Genomic DNA, 15,883 nt, shown 5'->3' with positions numbered 1-15,883 from the left:
TCATTTTTAAATTTGTACTTTGCATTATTTATACTTGGGTTTCTCATGTAAGGGAAGCCGTGCAATATTTAATCTTCTGTGTCTGATTTATTTCACTTAACATTATAGTATCCAGGTGCATCCAATTTCCTACAAATGACTCTAATTTATTCTTCCTGAAGGCAGAGTAGTACTCCACTGTGTGCATCTATACCGCATTTTTGAAATGGCAGAATCACGGAGGGCGGTGACTTAGCCTCGGCTGACACACCGCACAGGGACTCATTCTCCATTCTCACACACTCCTCAGTGCACCTCTTCACCAAGGGAAGACCAACAGCCAAGGAAACAACGGCCGTGATTTCCTGCAGCCCGAAGGAGTAGGATGCTGTTATTTGCACTGGGTGATGTTCCGATGACTTGCGTGGTGGTGTTTAATCCAGCACTGGTGCTCAGCAGGCAATCAGACTGCATCTGACACAGCCTGCTTTTCAACCGTTGGATGTACTCACTTGACTTTGGTAGTTGGTTAGCATTGCCTTGGTGACACTGATTAAAACTGCCAAATGTCTCATGGCATTTCTTAGGTGTCCTCATTAAAAAGAATAGAAATGTATTTGACTCATGGTCATGGGGGCTGGGAGTCCCAGTGTATGATGTAGGTGAGGGTCTGCATGCTGTGTGATAACACGGTAGAGGGCATCACATAGTGCACTAATGCTAGCTTGGATCTTCCTCTTCTTATAAAGCCACTAATACAGACATGGAGGCCCCATCCTTATGACCTCATCTAATCCTGATCACCTCCAAACGGCAGAGATGTATGGATTTGGGAGTAAAGTTTCCAACCCATGAACTTTAGGGTAGGAGAGGTACATTCAAATCATACCAAGTCCCCTCCTCCCCTTATTCCAATGCTTAGTTTGTCCCAAACAGCTCACAGAGTTTTGTATGTATGTGTGTTGGGGCGGGGGTGGAAATCCTGCTGAGTCCCAATAAAATGTTTGCAAATAGATCTGCTGTCTGTAGGGCTCACAAAGGCTACCGGCACCACAAAACTGCTAGCTGATTAAGCAGCCCAAGAAAAATGGTAACAATTACTGAAAACACTGCCTTGCTTGTACCTATCTTCCCTGTTCTGAGTCCCTACATGCATACAATTGATGCAGTCCTTTCTGATTACTCTTCCTTGCTCATTAAAGCATATCTTACTCAACTGTGCTTTTTTCCCCTTTGTTTTTGGATTTTTTGAGGCAGAGTCTCACTATGCAGTTCAGGCTGGATTTGAACTAACTGTGTAGCTGAGGCTGGCCTTGAATTCTCGATAATCTTTCTGTCTCAGCCTCCTGAGTACTGACTACAACTGTGCTTTTTTAGCCTAGTCCTTTTTACCCTATGCACTAGAATATATTGTTTTTGAGGCAGAAAAAAAAAACAGGTCCCTGTTATACAGCAAAACCCCATAGATATATAGTGTCAGCAAAGCATGTCCCTCACACACACAGTAAGAGGGGACACACTCAGCCTGTATTATGTGGTGTTTTCACACTTATCACACGTACCTTCAAATCTGAAGTCCATTCTTGCACACTGTGATTATCAAATGACATAGATGTTTTGATACTCAATTCAGTTGTTGGAAAGCTTCTTAGCATGTTTTGGATATGCAGTTCTTGGGCATGCAATTCTTTTTCAACTAGAAATTTTATAAACTGCCAATTACAGATAAAATATTTCATAAAAGTTTTATGCTATGAATATTGGGGACACCAGCAAAGACTCTGATTTCCTGTTTGGTGCTATAATGCAAGGATGCAGAGAAAAACTCCAAAACAAGATAAAATGAAATAGGGAACTGGAATAGTCAGCGGTGAGCCGACAAAGACCCCCAAACCGGCCAGATGCACAGCATCTCTTGGTTGTACAATCAGTAGAATGGGGTGAGGAGGCCCCTGAGGTTGCTGGGGGTAAGATGCTGACACAGGCAGGACCTATAAAGAAGAAACAAAACATTCTTACATCAAGAACAGAAGAGACCAGGAATAAGTCATGGTTATTGACTAACTCATTTTTTAAGTAAAATAAGCTACAATTCTGGGAAAAGAATTTGGCAAGGGTCACTTATGCTTGACTGCTGTGTTATCTCATAGAGAGCCTCACAGCTTTGGGGACCATATCTCTGGTCTCTGCTATGGCCATTGGCGGGGCCAAAGGATGTTAACCTGTGCTGAAGTGTTTCGTGAGTGACGTGGGTTTCAGCCTGACTTGCTTCTTAAAACAAGCCACGTGTTGGTTAACTCTTTACAGGCCACACTGCTGACAGCCAGCTCTGGGCATAGTTAATAGGGTGGACTCCTGTATATGTGTATAAATACAGAACTACCTCAGTTCAGGAAATTAATTCTTTCCACGATTCTAGTTGCAAACTTAATTGGACAAGAACTCAATCAAATTCAATGGTTAGGTTCGATGTTGACTTTATGGAGAAATTTGATTCAGCACTCATCCAATTCAGTTTGTGACCAGAATAATGGAAAGAAGTTCCTGAATCAAGATACTACTAGAATTGTTAGTATAAAATATACCACCATATATTATACTATAACTATAAAATTCATTATTGTATTTCAAGGCTGAGTAAGAAGAAAATAAAATACCTTGATGAGTTTTGTATTGATTACAGGATGAATTAAAATACCTTAGCTATATTATGGGCTCAGTTGTGTCCCATCAAATCCACATGGTGAAATTCTAACCCCAGGTAACTCAGAACAGCATTGCATTTGGAAATAGAGTGATGTCAAATGGAAGGCAGTAAGATGATCTCATCCCAGAGCACCAAGGGCTCGCAATCTAGGGTCCTTAGTAACTGTCTTCATCCAGGAGGACAGGAATCCTCAGTAAGCAGTCTTTACAGACTGGGACTCTTACTAAAACACCTAGAGAAGACAAAGACGCATTCAGAGAGAAGATGGTGTGTGAAGACAACGAACCCACCATTTCCAAGCCAATGAACCCCAAAGCTCACCACAAAACACCAGCAATGGGCGAGACACTGGAGCAGATTCTCCTTCTCAGCCTCAGAAGCAACCAATCTCACTGACACCTGCATCTCGGACTTGCAGCCTCGAGACCGGGGAACAATCCATTTCCAGTGCTTACGGCAGCCCCAGTGAGCTCATACATTAGGGTTAAATAAAAGACAGTCCTGAAGCTGTAATTGTTCTGTTTTCTTTTTAAAATTGTGGTTACAGAAAGTTTAAAATTACGCATACAGTCTGCATTTTACTTCTACTTGACAACTCTTTTTGCAGGAAAAAAATGTATGGTGTGGTAAGCATGTAAGACCACGAGATGTGCGCTCCTTGCAGGTGGTGTGATTTATACCTATCTGTCCTCCTCCGAAGCCCCGTGTGCTCACACTCACGGCTTGTGAAAGGTGGTTGAATCCTCTAGCTAAAAGTGCTGTGAGCAGATAGAGCCTGGTTGGAAGAGGCAGGTTCCCGAGGGTTGGCCTGGTCCCTTGGCTCTCTGCTTCCTGTCTGCCATGATGGGCGCGGCTTTCTGGCCCTGCACCCCTCTGCCATGCTGTTTTTCCTTGGGAGCCGGCTGACTGCACTGAAGCATGCGCCAAAATAAACTTCTCCTTCTTAAAGTTGTGGGCATCAGAAAAGTGACTAAGACTAGGGTTATCCCTGAGAAGTGATGCTTAGCCTGAGATCTGGAGATCCATTGAGGCTTAAGTGATGGAGCGGAGTGGGTAAGATTCAGAGGGGCAGAGAGCTCCAGGCAGAGGAAAGGACCTGTACAAATATTTAGGCAGAGTAAAGCATAGCTCTTGCCTGAGTGATCCCCAACCCCACACAATGTCGCAGTGACAACATGACAAAAGTTGCCCACATAAAATTTTCCACTGGCACAAAGTTCTTAAACTCCTGTAGTGTAAATGATTCCCTGCTATCCCACCCCTGGCTGCTGGGGGGCGCTATAGTACAGAATCATGGGCATGGCATTGAGAGGAAGAATCTAAAAAATGTCCACAGCTTAGAAGGAACACTGCGTACAACAAAGGGCTTAAGTAAGTAATTAATCTAATTATTTACTGACGTAAATAATTCAGGTGCACTTGGAAGATGAGCTGAGCTTGTCACCAAATTGAATGGTTTCAAGTTATGAAACATTCTCCAGTGACTGCAGGAGGGAATGTGCTCCCCTTCACTATCAGGGCGTCCTTTTCCTGCCAGGCAATGAAACCAGCTCTTGTAGGATTACTGGGGACCACAACCCCACAAGAATTGTAATGTCAGGCTGGCCAGACTCTATCTCTGTTCCCTGAAAAGGGTTCCCTCCTCCACCCCAGCACAGCGTGTGAGCCCAGCACTCTGGCTGAGAGCATGACCAAGCCTGAGCTCAGGAAGGTGACGGACGGAGTGAGAGGAAGAAGCAGGAGCGGGTTGACGTATTTCCGCCTGAGCCAAGCCTGCCTTCGTGTGACTGTCCCCTAGGGAGCTTCCTCATTTTCCCCGTGAGGTCCATCTCTGCAAGATTTAACAAAATATCTTGTCTTCAAGATGTTCTGGCTCCTCAAAATTAGCAGGTCCCAGGTCAGCCTGAGAAGACACCAACCCAAGGGTGTCTCAAGAACTCTACATGCACTGGAGCTTAATGCAGACCTTCCCTTAAGGCCCAGCATTCAGGAAAGCTTTCCCTGTGCGTCAGCCTTCACCTGCTCTGCAGTGCTGAGCGGTCCCCACAGTTGGCATAGCAGAGATGGCATAGCTCATTCATTTGCTTAGCATTTATATTCCCTGGGTCTCGAGTCTTCATTCATCTTCCTAGCAGGGTTTACTGGCCCGAACCTGGCAAGTGAGGGTTGTTGAATGGATATGCAGGATGGGCTGCCACTCTTCCAAGGGCAATGAAGCCTCAGTCCCTGCCCTCGAGTTTACCAGCTAGGCAGAGTTTTCCCAGCAGCTCTCAGACTGCCCCATGGCTAACAAAGTCGGGTCTGAAGTTTATCAGTGTCCTCTTTGGCTGGAGACAGTGTGACCAGGGGACCATGGAGAGACAGCTGGGACAGTCACAGTCAGAATGACAGAGAGGAGCTTGCCGCAGGACCTCCCATCCCTCCCAGCTCTTGGGAGCCCTTCATCCGTGCAGGAGAGGAAGTAGCCCTTCCCATTTCTGCTCAATCCCAACCTCGTTATCCCTGGGGCCTTGAGTGTCAGCAGGGGAGCTTCCTGTCACCTGGCCCTGGGAAATGGGTCAGCAGCCAGGACAGAGTGTGCCGTCCTCTAGCACTGGGAAGCTCTGCCAGAAGGGACCCCAGAGCAGCCACCCAGTGTCGTATAGAAACCAATCACACCTGGGCTCAGGGCCTTTGTAAAACAGGAACTGTAGCTGTTCAGTCTCTTAAGCAGGAGAAAGTGATCTGGTCCTACACTCCCACTGCCACCAAACCCTGGGGACCGTGATTCCCCAACCGCTCGGGCTCTGCTCCGACAGCCTGGGAGCTGCCTCCTCCAGTCCCTCTACTGAGAAGGCCCAGCTCTTCTGCTCCTACTTCCTGCCCATTTTACCCAGCGTCCACAGCACCACCGAGGCAAAGGCTCAGAGTCATGGGGCCTGGGGCTTCCAGGCCATGTGGGACCAGAGGCCCAGCGGCCTTCAGCTGACTCATCCAGAGCCCAGCAGTTGGTGCAGGACAGAGCCAGCTCAGGTGCTTCCTCTGCTCTCTGCTGCTTCTGTGCTCTCTCTTGTGTCCCTCGCTTCTTCCCGGCCCCTTCACGGGCCAGGGCCTCCTACGCAGCTTCTTAGATGGTGACCTTAGAAGAATTTCCATCGCAGCCTGTTCTCCGGCCTTTCTGCTCCATAGAGAAAGAACCTGGTGGATTCACCTGGAGTCTCCAGCTGGGAAAGGCCGGAGCCCTGCCCAGGATTCTTGGATTCCTCCGGGTTCGGTCCTCAGTGTCCCTCAGCTTGGCTCCTGCTCCAGGCCCACAGCCTTGGGGTGAGGCTGCTTGGTTGCTGTCACTTGTCCCGGGTATTCTGGGGGTTTTCTCACAGGCTGGGGCGTGCTGGCCGTGCCCGCGGCACAGTCCGCCCACTCTCTCCTCTCTGCCATCCTTCCCACTCCCCCTTGACTTCTCCACCCCTCTGCCTTCCCTGGAAAAACACCTGCTTTCTTCTGCCAAACAACCTTTGGGAGACGTTTCTAAACCCCTTTCTTTTCCTGAATGAATAAACCGGTCTCCACTTCCCAACCCAGCAATGGCCTCTTCACATGTCTGTTCAAAACCTCATCCTCTCCCCAGCCTCTTGTTAGCAGTACAAATTCAAATTTCCAAGTGGCACCTGGACATACCCACTGAGTGCCCACAAACAGCCAACTCAGAGACGCACCCCAAGCCTTCTTCCTCAGAGGCCCCCCTCTTCCTCATCCTTGTTCTGCTGGGTGCCTGCCCTGGCCCGTGGTGTTCCTGCTCTCAAATTTGCCCAGAATAGGATACAACAGAGGACTGAGAATGGGCTTTCAGATCACACAATCCAGTCCTGTCAGCTTCTGTCACTGCCCATGCAACCTTAAGCAAATTACTTAACTTCTCTGAGCCTTAGACCTGTGTGTTGAGGATAAGGACGCCTCCCAGAAGATCCATTTTAAGTCTTAGCTGAGATAAACTTAAAGAGCCCAGCGCATGATAGATATTAGAAAAGTGTTAGCTATCATTCTTGTTGTGCTTAGCAGTTGATAGCTTTCACAGCTGCTTTAGATCCTACACCTCCTTCATCGTCCAGCCCCAATGATAGCAGCCCTGGGAAGCCAGTCTTGACTCTGTGAATTAAGAAAAAAAAATCACTCTTTTTGTGTCTTTTCTTCGCCAGTGCTGGGGATCAAACCCACGACCCTACCTGTGGTAGGCAAATGCTCTGCCTCTGAGCTACATCCCCAGCCCTCTATTTTGCCTGTATGACGTTCTGGCTCTGTGATATCAACTCCTGCAAAGTAGTAAATTCATAAGAAAGAATCACTGCTCATAGACTCTTGGAAAGACATAAGGATTTTCTGAAACAAATTTTCCCGAATTCATCTCAGGTTTGGTCAATAGATCAAGTCCAATTGTCTTGATAAATTTCAATAGCAATTGTCTAACGGTTTTGACTTGGGTTGGTGACTCATACACATTTTTTTTTTTTTTTTTTTTTGTGGCTGAAATGCACACACTTACAGGCAGGGCTTAGCTCTCAGCTCTTTCTCAGGGTTTGATTGCCAGACTCAAAGAGTTCAGCAGTATTTACTGAAACCGCACTGTGGATATTTATAGAATGAACCAAAGAGCAATAAAAAAGTGGATTCAGTAAGAAAACTTTACCAACTCCCACGAACAAGTGGATTTCTAGGGAAAATCATGCTAACGTTCTCACGGGCCCAAAAAAGCCCAGAGACTCGGCACAGCCCTTCCTGACCTCCTGTTGGTTCAAGTTTGCAGACAGAGCCCAAACGTGGATTTCGTCTTTTGCAGCAGACCCTGTGGGTGGCACTGGGCTCTCTCCTCAGGAAAGGACCAGCCGTCCAGGATTGGGTAGGGTGCTTAGCTGATGTCTCCTGCTGTTAGCCCTTTCAAGCTGACATCCTTTTTCTCTGGGGACCCCGGGACTGTGACTGAGTGAGGGATAAGGAGGATAAGGCACAGCCAATTCCACCCCACATGGGGCTCTGCCACCAGGTGACCCTGCTGCAGCTCCCTGATGGGCAGGCAGAGACGTCACCTGGGGGTCTGCTTTGCTGTCTGTGGACTCCCCTGCCGATCCTGCGTCTCCTCTCCTTCTTTCTTAGGTGCTCCTCCCTAATAAGCCTTTCACATCTGACACCAGCTCAGCCTCTGCTTCCTGAGGATCCCAAACAGCCTGCCTCTGTGGGCCAGGGTTCCCTGGGGAACCTAGAAAGAGCCAGGGGGGTGGGTAGGGTGTATTCATGGTAGCTGAAGAGACCATCCCAGGCTGATGCACCAGGATCAACTTTGGCCATACCACTGGCATCAAAGACCTTTTTCAGTGACCTATTCATATCCCAGAAAGGACACTAGGACTCCTTTGTCTTTTTCTGGGGAGTCCAGCTGTAATTACATCTCCAAAATATTATAGTAAAATCGATCCGAGTGAATGCAATTCTCATAGCAAACTTTTCTGATTTCCCAAATGAATCTAAAACCAAAACATTATTGATGAATCCTATTATTCCTCTCAGAGGATAAAAAATAAAAATAAATAGTACTGTCTGGAATGATGCCTCAGGGAGCAGTCGAGGTGTGTTCTAGATGGTGAGGGCTGGAGCGGCTGGGGACAGTTTCTCCAGCTGGGCCTTTTCTGCTCCAGAGGCTTCGAGAATGAGCTCTGATCTCCAAGGGTGACTGTGCCTTTTCCTCTCTGCCCTTGTCAGCCTTCAATGGCTCTCTCCTGGTTGCTGAGGATTCTCACCTCCAGCCTGGTGTCACCTGCATGGGGACGGAGGACAGTAGAGGCTCCTATTCTGCCATTGTCCCTTGTACACCTGGCTGGTGCCTCCTGGGATGTGTAGACAGGATCACCGTGTACTTTCTGTGTCTCTGAAAGCCAAGACCCACCCCCTGAGGGTCCAAAGAATGGTCATATTTAATATTTCTCTTGGACAGATTCTACCACCCAAGATGCCTCTGAGAAGCTTGGGGTAAGACGGTGGTCGGAATGGCAGGGCTCCTGCCTTTTGGCACCTTGTGCATGGCAGGGAAACCTTCTTCCCCTCGCCCCATGTTCTTTAGAGAACCAGGGATGGAGGGGGAGAACCCTCTCCCTGGCAGTCTTTGGCATTTTGATATTAGCGGCCCTATCTGGGACAGTGATGTAACCTGTCCAAGCCTCAGTTTCTCCCTCTGAAATCTTTTTGCCCAGAGAAGCTAAGAAGGCCTTGTGAGCTATGAGTCTCCTGTGGCAATGTCAGATACTGTCATTGTCCCCTCAAGTGCTATGTCTCTTTCTAGGGAAGGTGAATGTCTCAGCAGTGCTCGGAGACTGAAATAGAAATGCCGAGAACTTATACATAACAGAGGGTCAGCTCTGTCTGCTACTCAGTAAAGTGGCCTGCTATGGACAAATGTGGGATTTACAGCTCTGCTGTCCTGTGACTGTGCCTGCGTGACGGCACTCCGGCCAACAGATGCGGCCTCTTGCCCTTCCTGAGTGATGGATCACTCACTCTCCTACCAAATCAGCAGTCTTTCCGAGCCACATAAATTCTAAGCTCCTACGTCATCTCAGAGCTCAAGAACAAAGAGACCTGAAGTCTACTTAAGGGACAAAAACGTATCTCAGTGCAGTGACAGCTAGCGAGAGCAAGCTTGTGCCCAGGGACAGGCTGAAGGCGGCAGGTGTCACCTTGTCCACCACTGGATTCCAGAGCCCGGGCCATGCAAATACTTGTTGAACAATTCAGCTCAGCTTTCCAGCTTTCAGATAACGGACGTGTTGGTAGCCATTGTTGATTTCCCTGTTGGCTGAATTCAAAGGCCTGTAATGCTTTCATTCTTTGGTTTTGATCAGTTTTATATTAGTTTGTCTTGTTTGAATTCATTATGTATGAAGATACAGACAACTATTTTGAAGAAAACAAGGGACATTATGGTAAAAACACTTTTGATTTCCTGTTGTCTTGTTTTGAAATCCTGTGTTGCTTGCATTTTTTTGTTCTTATCTACTTTGTTCTTTTTTATTTTGTTCTGTTCTCTTTAAAATAAAGAAATGTAAAAAAGATAAACAGATTCTGTGTTGGGGACGAACTGAGGCACAGGTGAGGCCAATCAGCCTCTTCTGACATAGAAGAGACATTTTACTGGCTACACTGTAAGCTTCTCTAGGAAATTTATCTTACCTACATCTATATCTATACCTACATTTGTATCAGTCTACACTTGTACCTGTATCTGTTTCCCCATAACAATATCTGCATCTATATCCTAGTGATTTATGGATCCCTGTGGTTCTCAGCAAACACGTGGAAGCTGAAAGAGTTTTGGCTCAGCTGGACACTGTAGCTGGAAAAGCCTCAGCCCGCACCAAGGAGCTCTATCTCCCCCACCCCTAGGAATCTACCCTCTGGCGCCAAACTGGTGCCAATGGGCTGCTTGTGCACCCCTAACCTAAGCTACATATAGGCCCCCACTCCACGTGTTCCACGGAGAGATCGCGGGGGGGGGGGGGATGCCGTGCCCAGGGGATGGGGGTGTCCCTCCCTGCATTCTCAAAATAAAGGTCATTTATATTTCATACTTCTTATCTTTTCAGCCACCTGCAGGTCCCCCACAGTTCTATCAGAGGCCAACTAACTCACCACTTGCTTAACTAACCTGTACTGCTCCTAAACAGTTTTCGCACTCTTCAGTTGATTTCATCCTAATAGCATGGTCTAGTCCCACTTTCAGAACAGGAAATCAAGGCCGGGGAGGTAAGTGATGAAACTCAGGACAAACCGGACTCTGGAACACATCCCATGCTGCCTGCTAAGCCACCTTCTCCTTCTGAGCAGCCCAGGAAAGGGAGGCGCTGGGGAGGCTCTGAAGATAAGCTCCACCCTCAACTCTTCCAGCAGAGCCAGGGGAGTGAAGAGGAGAATTCCACAGCAGGCACGCACGTGGCCACGGGAACCACTGGGCTATCTTTTGATTTCAGGAATTCTGCCTGGCGTCGCCCGCCTTAGCATTTGCATTAAACCTGAAAACTTTGTCAACACACAAGGGTACCTGGGAAGGAAGTCAAGTCCCAGCAAAGAAGCAGTCTGTGGGATGAATCGTGGGTTTATTTAAGCACTGCCTGCAAAACACATTTTGATGTGGGAGAGCTGAAGAGGGCGTAACATTACAGAATAACTCAAATGCTCTACAGCAAAAACTATAGAAAAAGTTATAAGCCACACTGAATTTGATTTAGCCTTGATTAAAATTAAGTGGAGACCAAAGGCCACAGTCTTCAGTAGCAAGAATCTTGAGAGGATATAAGACCTTTCGGAATGCAGAACATTGCATTAACCATGGTATGTGGATAAAAGAGGAGCTTAGAGGATATTTACCGACCCACTATTATAAATTTAAGTTAAATCTCTACTTATTTCATAATTTGTTCTCCTAAAATAGTCTGTTTGCCAAGAAGAACAAAGAGATTTCCCATAAAATTATTAAGTTGACTTGTAAACACGAGGCTGTGAATATTTGTTACATAGAGCACTGTGTTTATTTTAGGAGATTGGCTTTGCTCAGGCACCTACATTGTCTGTGACCTCAGCGAGGTACTGCTAACCCAATCTACCCAACTAAGAGACCGGGCACCTTCCCCAAGGACTGAGAATGTAGCTCAAGGCATTCGATTGTGTAGACATAAATAATGTGTAATATAAAGTGACTCATAAACCAGAGTGACATGAAAGTGACCCTAACTGATTAATACTTTAACAAAATACAGAATTCAGAACAAGTAGCAGAAAGCAGGTGACAAGGATGACAACATACAGTAAACTCAGATAAAACAGAAAATTAATAAAGATAGAAACAAAGAGTAGAGAAAATCAACAATAGCATAACTTGGTTCCTTTAGAAAACTAATAAAATTCACAAAACTCTGGAAGTTATTATTTAAGAGAAAAACAGAAAGGACAAAATTAGGAATACAAGATTTCAAAGTTTTTTAAACACAAGGAAGAAGAAGGGTACCATGAATCGAGGATAGAGGGAAAAGCACCTGGAGAGGTATAGCTGGGGACACTGGCTTTGAGTTTTCCTACTTTTTAATTTTGGTGGTGTTAGCTGAATGGATTCATTGAAATCTGTTTGCTCACAATAGACCAAAACCCATATCAAGACTAATTAAATAAATAAAGCCCACATGGAAACTAAAGACTAGTTATACGAGTATGGATTATTTCAGATAACCAAAACAGTTGAATATGTGGCTTGATTTGTGTCCTAAACAATTAGGATCCCTCTCCCATAAGGAAAGGGGTGGACCTTTTTTTGGATCTGAAGGAAAATAAAGTGACTCATTTCCATGGCAAAATATTTGAGAAAATCAACTTAGAGGAAGAAAGACTTTTGTCTCATTGTTGTCTATGGTTTGTTGACTCCAAAGCAGAAATATCATGGAGGAAGGGAAAGTGGAGGAAAGGTAGGTGGAGGTAAGTTGCTCACCTCATAGTGATGTAGGAAGGAGAGGGAGAAAGCGAGAGAGAAAGAGAGTGAGAGAGAGAGAGAGAGAGAGAGAGAGACAGAGAGAGAGAGAGAGAGAGAGAGAGAGACAGAGAGAGAGAGAGAGACAGAGACAGAGACAGAGACAGAGAGGATATGCCTCCACTTCCTGAGTTTCTGTTATCTCCCAATGCCATAAAATTAGATCTCATCAGTAGATCAATTCCCAATCACTTTCCAAAAAGCCCTACTTCAGAAAAGAGAGGCTGGCCCTCTTCTCTGTATGAAATTCTGAGATATTTGGGGAACATTTCAGATCCAAACTGTAACAGTGTTCTCAGGCACACAGTAACACAGCTTCTAGGCCGGAGGAAAAGAGTCTGCTTCCCAATATTTCAAGAAAAAGGCTCTTTCTAGGGGTTTTATTAACTCTGATTGCTCAGCTTTGGGTGGTGCATTCATCCCTGAACCAGGCTCTGTGGCTGGGAGGTGGAATATTCTGGAATATTCTAGTCTAGACAACTGGTACAATCAAAGATCAAGGCATTCATGAGAAGAGCCACATGGACTGAATGTTGGAGTTGTAACTCCCTCCAACATAAAATCATGCCCCATTGCCAAGAGAAGCGGCAGCTGACATGGGGTGATGAGACCCCCACAGAGGCCCATTACACTGGTGGGGAGGAAGAGGTGACACAGGGCACCAGGAACTGTGGCCAGGTCCTGAGTGCCTTTTGTTTGATGATGGAAGCTGAGTCAGAGAGCCACAGGCAGCCCTTCAAAAGCAACTGAATTCAAGAGACAAATTGGGCAGATTTGGAGTGAGTTCCAGACGCTGATACTCACTGAGTTTCTGAAGAAGGACCATGATGGGAAGCCAGAAACATCTACATGTGACCAGCAGCCAACCGCAAGAGTGGCACACTGGGGTGATGTGGTCAAAGGGATTGGTGAACTCTTTGGGAAAAGAAAAAGGACAAGACTTCCATTTAAAAAAAATCCCAGACACCCAATTTATAGCCACTCAAACCAAATACCTTTGCGGTTTGGGTGAAGTTTGGTTCAGTTATTACAATAAGCAGCAAGCCAGATGCACGTGACGTTAGGAGAGCTTTCCAGAGCTTTCCAAAGCTGTGAGAGGCCCACAGAGGGTGGGTGGAGTGCCCTGGAGAGCAGAGGAGGTGATTAACAGTACGGTGGGGCTTCTGATGTCCGCACGAGATTTATAGTTTGGTTTAGGACTTGAAGATTGTTTGTGATCTAAAAATGAATCCTCAAACTGCAGTGTTCTTAGATTCACATTCTTCAGTAGCATCTCTGCCACGCCTTGCGGACTGTACCTGAGATACTTTCTTCCTATTTCTGGTCTGTCACTCACCTATCCAGTCACCCAACCTTCCTCACACCGGGGCTTCGCATAGGGTGTGAGCCTTTCCTTCACACCCCATCTCCTCCCGACTGTCCCAACTGCTCATTCAGCTTGCCAACTCAGGTGGATGCCTCAGGGCATCCAAAGTCACTATCTCCAATTTCAAACTCTTGATACCACCTCTCACCAAACCCTCTTCTCTTCTAGAGTTCTCATCTTATGGAACGGCACCTCCACCACCCACTGGATGTAGCCAAGCCAGGAGACATCCTGGATATTTCATATGACTTCTCCTAAAACCAGCCTATTGGTGAGTTCACTGCTCTCTCCCTTAAAGTGCATCTGGAGTCCACACCTCCCTGCTGCATCTCAGCAGAGTCCCAGCCGCCACCTTTGCTCTCCAGCACTAGCTCAAACTTTTCTCTACTTGGGAGTCAGAAAATTGTGCCATTATGTCTCTTCTCTTGATAGTCCTTCCACAGTTCTTTGTGATATTTAGGATGACAGATGGGCTCCTTGCCTTGGCTTTCCAAGTCCTGCACATTTTGGCTGCTTCCCACCTTTGGATCTCATCTCCCCCTCATTCCCTGTGGTCTGACCACACTGGCCTTCAATGGGATCCCAAAAAGCACTAATTCTTTTTTCCAGCTGAGGACTTTGCACATGCTGGGCTTTCTGCCTGTACTGTCCCTTCCTTGCCCTCTGTCCCTCCATTGGCCTCCTTTCACTGGCCTGGGTCCATCTCTGCTATGGTTGTGTCTGGATGTCCCCCCAAAACCTAATGCAGTCATGGAGGCACTTTTCCAAAGCAGGCTTCTAGAGTTTGTGCTTGATTCATGGTCCAATGCTGGGATTATGGGTGTGAGTGCTATACTCCCTTGGGAGGGTAGCTTGCAGACAGTATAAGGGGCAGAAAGAGTCTGTGCATGCTCCTCCCTCTTTGCTCTGGTTATTTTTGCTGTCTTCTACCACCATTAACTGTTGCCCTCTGCCACCCCAGCCTGCCTTGGAGCCAGCTGAGTACGGAGTGAAACTTCTACAAACTGTGAGCTAAATAAACCTTTCCTTCCTTCAATTTGGGTGTCAGGTATTTTGTCTCAGCAATGAGAGAAAAGTAACCAGGACAATCTCCCTTCAAAGCTCTCAGGAAAGTCCTCAGCCAGACTGTCAGTCCCTCCCTACACCGGGTCCCCCCTCTCTTCCTTCATTGTTTGTATCACACACTTACCTGTGCACCCTTTTACTCAATGTCTGTAGCCAGTGAAGATGAGGACCCTGTCTGTCTTCACTGCTGCTTTAGTACTGATGTTAGTACCTCACAGACTCTCAGACATTGATAGATACTGACCTGGGAACTGACAGGCATCCTGAGCCATTGGCACAGCCAGAGAAATCCCACTGGAGGCCCAAGGGCCACTCTGTCTACACCATTTTGTCCTCTGTAGGAATGCGGGTTCATATCCTCAGGCTCAGCTTGAGTAAGTAAATCTGAACGAGGAGTTTCATATTTTCAAAAATACTTGCTATTTCCTGGAAACAGATTGTGTCTCTCTGATTATCTATTAAGGTTTTTTTCTAAGCTGCTGAAGATCTTGGAACCAAACCAAAGTCATCTGCATTTCCATTTTTGTATCTTAATTTATAAACTGCGCCTTATAATTTACAAGCACTCACTTACTTAGTGTCTTTAACGGAGTCGAAACAAATACCAGCTCTGCCAGCTCTGCCACCCAGCCTTCTCTCTGCACTGTGCTCAGGCACGGGCTGTAGCTCGGAGGGGTAAGGACAATCATGATGACAAGTCACATTTATTTAGGGATGAGAGAGAAGGTCTGTGTGTCCCAGGTGATAGAGTGGAACCAAGCAGCTAGAGATGGATGACAAGAAGGTTTTTGTTGGCACAGGCTCCCAAATTCCCCGTGCCAAGGGTCTTTCCAGTGACACTCTGAGTGGGATCATTCTTTGCTGTGTGCTCCTCCAGGATATTTAGCAGCATCTTTGGCTGTACCCATTAGCTGCTAGCAGCTCTCTCTCTACTGACAACAACAACATCTTTAGCTGTGGCCAAGTGCTCCGGGAATCACCCCTGATGGACAGCCAGAGCCCTAGACTGCCTTGACCTTGATGTAAATGGAGGAACCAGGGTCTGGAAAATCCCATTTCACAGTTAGGGAAACGGAGGCTCGGAGAAGTCAAATTTGCTCACAATTACACAGCAGTGAGCAGCAGGCTGGGATGTAACCCAGACCTACTCTTTTGGGCATCAAAGGGACCTTGCTCCCCTGGTCCCCTTACCTCACTCCAGAGCTTCCTGGCTCAGGGCCAGCAGGAG

This window comes from Cavia porcellus, unplaced genomic scaffold (genome assembly GCF_034190915.1).
Source record: "Cavia porcellus strain 051 isolate PalLab524CR breed Dunkin Hartley unplaced genomic scaffold, mCavPor4.1 scaffold_30, whole genome shotgun sequence".
NCBI lineage: Eukaryota > Metazoa > Chordata > Mammalia > Rodentia > Caviidae > Cavia > Cavia porcellus.
Note: the sequence above shows the minus strand (reverse complement) of the source record.